Raw genomic sequence first — 6616 nt, forward strand, 5'->3', positions numbered from 1 at the left:
GTCCAGCGTTGCGCACTTGCTTGGCTTGAACTGTAGACCTGCAGCGGTCGCCTCTTCTCCCGCGATGTTCAGCAGGCGCTGCAGGTGCTCCTGGTCCCGGGCCACCAGCACCAAGTCGTCCGCGTAGGCCAGGATGGCGATGTTTTGCCCCTGGACGACGACTCCGGACTTGCCTGCCTCACCAGCGACCGCCCGTATCACCGGCTCCATTCCCAAGTTGAAAATGGTCGGTGATAACGGGCACCCCTGCTTGACACCGGCGCAGATGTCGATGACGCCGGTGTCGCCGCTGGTCGTCTTCACGACCGTGGAGCCCTTCTGCAACTCCTCCACGGTCCTCCTCATCTCCTCAGGCAAGTCCATCCTCCTCAGGGTGTTCTGGAGGTGTTGGTGCGGGATGGACCCGAACGCGTTCCGTAGGTCAAGCCAAGCCAGTGCGATTCGGGAACGTCTGCGTCTCATTTCGTCAACAGCTGCCTGAAGGGTGAAATTGTGCTCGTGGCACCCCTCGAACTCCCGGAAGCCCTTTTGAGCCGGGTGCATCTTCTTCCCGCTGACCGCCCAAGATAGTATGCGGTCAGCAAGCACCCCGGCGTACAGCTTGGCGATGGTGTTGCCAAGCGCTATGGGCCTCCAGTTGCCGATGTCCTGGCGGTCCCCCCCTTTGTGCAGGAGGACAGTCCGAGAGGTCTTCCACGCGGCCGGTGTCCTGGCCTCCTTCAGGCATCTGTTGAAGATAAAAGAGAGAATTCGTCCATGTCTATCGACCGCCCTCAGGTCGCCGTAGGTGAGGCCATCGGGGCCCGGGGCGGTGTTCTTGGTTCTAGACATGCGTCTCGTCACTTCCTCAGGAGTGATCCTTTCGAGGAGCAGTTTCTTCTCGGTCTCCGTCGTGCGACGGTAGACCGAGTCGTCACCCTCGTCCTCCAAGCCCCCCATCCCGACATTCCCGTAGACTTGGCGGAAATGCTTTTCCACCTCCTCCGCGGGAATGTCGCAATAGGGTGACTTATCGGACAGGATGCTCTCCACTGCCCTCCTGGGATGACTCCTGAAGAGTTTCTGTATGTCCGACGCCTTTTTCGCGTCGTAGTCAGCTACTTGTCTGCGTCTTGGTGGTTGTCTGTGCACGACGTTTCGTGGCCGAGGAGCTTCCCCTCCGTCCGCAGGTTTCGCCTCCCTCTTCCTCTCCGCCTGGGTGGTGGCCACCAGATCCTGCACCACGACCTCGAACTCCTCCCATGACTGGCCGGATGTGCTGGCCAGTCGGTCGAGCCACAGCTTCTCCTTCTGCTGTATCGGTGGCTCGACCTGTCGTGGTGCTCCTTCTGCTGCGTCTGGAGCTGGCGGCGGCGATGTTGCTGCGTCCACAGGCGGCGGTGACCCGGTGTCGTTAAGGTCACCGACTTCAGGAGGCTGCCCCGGCGCCAGGTCTTCGGCCGGAGCGTCTGCTGCTGCGTCTGGATCGGAGGGTTGCGCCTCGGTCACGTTGGGCGGCGTCGTGCATCTAACTGTCTCCTCGATTGCCTCCTGAAGGGGGGCAATCAAGGGGGGAGGTCTCTTGTGGGTCACCATGTGGTTCGCAAGCCCGCGACGGGTAGCGCATGCGAAATCGCATGCCCCGCACCGATGCGAGAGTGCAACACGTCCGTCCGCAGCCTTACGTATCCCCCCTTTGAGGCAGGGATGAGTGGACGGCTTGCGGCCGATAGTCCCACCGCAGATGGAGCAGGCGTTCACCGACGTGAGTCGGTGGCCGTGCTGCTCCATCAGGTGCCGGACGAGACTTCTCCGCATCGCCGTCCACTCCGTAGCGCGGAAGGACATGCTGCATCCCACCTCGGTGCAGGTTAACGTGTCCGCCACGGGAAAGTAAACCACAAGTTGATTGTCGATTCTCCTGGCCGACACCGCGGTGCCGGTCAGGAGAAGCGCCGGGACCCTGTCAGTCGTTTGGGGGGCGGGGGCAGTCGGGGGAATCGGGGGGGGAGAATCCAGCGCCGGACGTCTGGACGAAGAAGAATCCGGAGGCGTCGTGAAGTCGTCGAGGGAGAGAGGGGAAGAAGAACGGGACTTGGGGGGAGAATAGGTGACGTCCGAGAGCGGGGAGAAGGTCTCAAGGGAAGGCTTTCGGACGCCGGATGGAGAAGAAGAAGAAGAAGAAACGGGGGAGCCATAGTGTATGATTTTCCGCGGGCGACGCGTCCTACGCGCCGAAGCGCTTTCGGACGCGCCGTCCGGTGGTGTATGGGGAGGGGAGGAGTCGGGCTCTGACGCCTCGACTTTCCTCCTCCGCGGAGTGCGAGAGGAGGAGGGGGGGGCGGAGGAACTAGCACGCGATGGTGCTTTTCTAACGGCCCCCGCCCCCCCGTTTTTACGGGGAGGACGTGGGGGCATGGGAGGGCGTTAAGTCATGGCACAAACGGGGCCTGGCGGACGATATTCCACGGCCTGAAGGACCGTGGTACGTTGTTTTGAAAATTGTCCTTTTAAGGACACAAAAAAATTCAAAAGATATAAATGCTGAAGGCCAAGGGGGGCGACGGAGGGCTTTTCCGCGGTCTGAGGGACTGCGGAACGAAAATTTTCAAAAATACAAATTTAAATTAAGCGCGTGGCGTCCACCTGAATGAAGTCCAGGCGGCCGCCGAGGGATGGCGCTGAAGGCGCTCAACCCGCTTCTCGGCCCGTATGGGTGGGATCGGGAGGAAATTTGAATTTACCGGGGTTTTGAAATGACGGTTTTGTGGAAGATGAAGTCTTCCACAAATACCGGACGGGGGGGAGGGGGTCAATCGAACCGATCGGGCGTGAAGCGCGCCGAACGGTCGCTTGACCGGCGTCGCGGCCGAAAAGGAAACCGCGCGCCGTTCAAATCACCCGCTCTGCGCCGATCCGTACGGGATCGACGGAGGGTGCTCCCGGGGGCCCTGAGGGGGTCCGGGGGCCTCGGTGCTCAAGCTACCGGTCCGGAGGGGACCTGGCAGTGCACCGGGGGCCGGGGAACGTCCGGTGCTCAGCCTACCGGTCCTGAAGGGACCCGGCGGTGCACCGGGGGCGGGGGCCTGCGCCGGGCCTTAGGGGCCCGGCGTCGAGCCCGGGGAGGTTATCACCCCAAGTGGGCGTGGGGAACGGTCCGTGAGCGACCGGGGAGCCCTGAGGGGGCGGTGGGTCCCACGGTCCGCCTTGAAGAGGCAATGGACCGTGGGGCCATCGGGGGTCGAAAGAGGGGCTACTGGGCAGAGCAGGCGCCTAGTGTCCTGTTGCCCCTTCCCTCTGGGAGTGTCCCGGGGGGCTTACCGTTGGTCGGGGCCCGTCCGGGATTCCTCAGAGAGGCTAGAAAGGTCCAAAAGCGGTAGATCTGTTCATTTAAAAATTTGAATTTGGCGGGCGAAAAAGAAGAAAGTTAAGGGGATTAAGCTGATAAGAACAGATACTACACTTTGATCTTAGCCATAAGGCCGAGAAGCGATAAGGGAGCCCTTTTCTGCAATATTTACATGTGTAGGGACGACCCCGGAGCACTTGGGGCGGAGGGCGCAGGATTGGCGTAGGCGCCGCGGGGTGGCATTGGTCGGGGAGAATTCGCGTAGGGTCCTGCGGGGGTGTTTCCGAAGGCTTCCTTGTTTTCCTGCAGCAAGAAAAGTTTTGGGGGGGCGCGGGGGGCAGGAGGGCCGGAGCAATTGCGTCCCCGGAGTCCGGAGGCGAGACAGTAAATTGCAACGCGGAGTCCTTCGCTAGGTCGTGCCATCTCTGTGAGCGACACACGAGACGTATTGCAAGCTCTCTCCCCGCTTCCCGGGAAAGGTCGGGCGCAATTTTCAAACATTCCGAAAATGGAGGGGGGCATCCAGGGCGGTAATAAAGGGCCCTTTTCGCCAGTATTCAGTGGTCGACAGTTTTTCGAAAAACGGGCTTCCTCTTCACTTCACTTCCTGTGTGGTAGAGATTTAAAATCGTGTGCTGTTCACTTACTTTGCATTAATCGTCATTAGTAAAAATACGCTTTCCTTATAAATAAATAAATACATAAATTAGGGTTTCTTCAAATATAAACAAATTAGGGTTTTCTTCAAATCGGAGAATAGGAATCGAAAAGGCTGTAAAAAAGTGGCGCTTTCAATTGCACAAGATGGAAAACCAGATTTCTCCATTGTTTATATTTTCCATTTTCTCGAAAAATATCGCGAAAATGGGCATCGATTTCCGCGAAATTCGCAAAAAATTTCTGAAAATTTTTTTGCAAACATTTTTCCAATTTTTCCCGAGTGCTCGCGATCGGTCGTTTCCTCCGATGTATTGAGTTTCTTTTCCGTTCAATTTTTTTTCATCAAACACACACTCCTTTTACAAGAATTATCTTCGCATAAATTCTGTGGAAAGATTGGTGTTCAAAAACTAAGGTAAAAGAGTGGAACTCACCTATTTCCGCGAGTCGATTCGCGTCGGGTCGTCTTGAATGACGCTCCTTGCCGGGAGCGCGCGCGCGCCATCTCTTCGGGGGGGAGGTAAACAGCTGGAAGGAAGGGGCGTCACACGCCAAAGTTTGAAACGTGATCCGGCGCCTCTCTTCAACAGTTGTCGTCGTCTCCAATGATGGAATACTGAGGAGACAAGACGTTGTTGTTGTTGACGTTGCATTGAAAGCAGAAAAAATAATTGCATTATTTTCACAAAATTGTATTTATTGTTACACTTACACTTTAAAGTGACGACGACTCTCTTCAGATGGGATTTTTTTTCTTCCCAAGTTTCTCTCCTTTTAATAATTCATTCCTTTTAATACTTCGTTGTGCTGCTTCAATTTGGATTACATTACTTTTGCTCCGCTCGCATGGAATAAAATCGCTTCTCTCCGCGAAAATGCAATTTCGCGAATATTTTTCCAGCCGGATCGCCTGAAATTTGCAAGTGCGAAAATAAATAATTTTCGCGGATCAATTTAAGCTTCAATCTGTTCTCATCAGCTTTTAAGTGGACCTTTTTAATGATGGGCCGATCCCGACGGTACTGCAATGCCGGGCCAACCCGCGGCAGGGATGGAGTAAACTCCGGGTACCCCGCCAATGTCCAAAAATCAGATTAATATTCTGGTCCCGCAATGCGGGACGTATCAGATATTAAGCTGATAAGAACAGATTTAAAATGTTTATTTGAAAATTCTTTCATACAGAGTTTTAAGCAACTTATAATTAATATATAATTTATACATGACCGGCTCCCTCCAAATGAGGGAGCCGGGGAACAAGTCTTTTTGCCCCTTTATTTTGGGGAAATATTATAATAATATAGGCTTCTCGCACGAGTGTTTTTTTTTATAAAATGTTTTATATGTTTAAGTCTCTCACGGGGAGGGTTTACACTTTTGGGGGGGGCCGTTTATACACCACGGCGTGGCCATTCATACACTATGGCTCATAGAGTAAATAAAAGAGAAAGGGGACAGAGAAAGGTTTTACAATGAAGAAGTATGGAAAGAGGGGGGGAAATGATTTTACACGACTTCACTTTTGTCCTTTCCTTTTCAGCCTCCGGAGCCGTCTTCATACTGTCTATGTCCCGTGATGTGTTCGACGTAGCAGTCCCGGGTCCAGCGGATGACGTCGCTGACCATCAGTCGCCGCATGGTGGTGCAGAATCGTCGAGGTAGGCCCAGGGACTTCAGGACGGGGTCGTTCTGCGAGTCCCACGTCCCCAGGCTTCCCACGACGATGGCGGCGACCGATGACCGGTATCCCTGCTGGCGGATGGTCTCTGCCAGGGCGGCGTACTTCTCCTCCTTCGCGGTCCTGGCTGCCAGCAGAGCTCCCTCGTTGTTCTCGAACGGTACTGCTACGTCGATCAATGTCACAGTCTTGTCGGCCTGGTTAGTTATAACCAGGTCTGGTCTAAGAGTCGAGTCAGTGCCAGGTACTTGTTTGTTGACTCTGATTTCATCGTCACCTTTTCCCCGGCGTCCAATCAGAGCCCTGTGTAGTCGGTCTTGGACAGCATTATGTCTATGCTGCCACGTCCTTGAGTGCATCGTGCAGTGATTAACGACGTGGGGCAGGGTCTCCTCCGCGTAGCCACATCGCCGACACCGCTTGTCCCCGTTGGTTTCCCAACGGCGACAGGCATTGAGCGGGAGCAGATCGAGCCGAGCCCTAAAGATGAACCTCCAATCACAAAACCTGGTGTATCTCCCTCCTGCCAGGAAGTGATTGGAGGCTTCAGATTTCGCCGAGGCACGAATGACTTTCCCTTGATCGGGCTTGGCGCTTACCTTGTTCAGGTAGTAGCGCCGCACCGCGATCTTCAGGGCACCCGTCAGTTGCCTTACGGCCTTCGGAGGAACCCTGATGAAGGGGGGGCGGTCTTCAGCCCCGTCATTCATGTCCCGGAACGAAATCTGCATCTCCCTTAGCTCGTCCGACCATCTCCAGCTCAAGCCTATGCGCGCGGCGATACGGCGTGACGCGGAGCGAACCTGCGTGAAGAGGGAACTGAAGTCGCCGCTTTCCCTTCCAAAGTCATCCCGCAGACTACCACTAAGGTACTCTGCGAGATCACCGGTGGTTGGCGGTCTCCTCAGCTTCCTCCGCACTACCTCCTTCAGGCGACCCCAGGCGAGCAC

General features: G+C 55.7%; 1 non-coding gene and 1 pseudogene across 1 annotated transcript; both read right to left on the bottom strand.

The window, feature by feature from the left end:
- Positions 1-3339: 3339 nt before the first annotated feature.
- Positions 3340-3473, bottom strand: LOC139686959 (U2 spliceosomal RNA; annotated as a pseudogene).
- Positions 3474-4985: 1512 nt separating this feature from the next.
- LOC139686958 (U2 spliceosomal RNA) lies at positions 4986-5179 on the bottom strand. Its single transcript, XR_011700575.1, has one exon. It is a non-coding gene; the product is annotated as a U2 spliceosomal RNA (small nuclear RNA).
- Positions 5180-6616: the final 1437 nt, after the last annotated feature.

The sequence above is a fragment of the Hetaerina americana genome, unplaced genomic scaffold (genome assembly GCF_022747635.1).
Source record: "Hetaerina americana unplaced genomic scaffold, ioHetAmer1.1.p SCAF_1553, whole genome shotgun sequence".
Classification (NCBI taxonomy): Eukaryota; Metazoa; Arthropoda; class Insecta; order Odonata; family Calopterygidae; genus Hetaerina; species Hetaerina americana.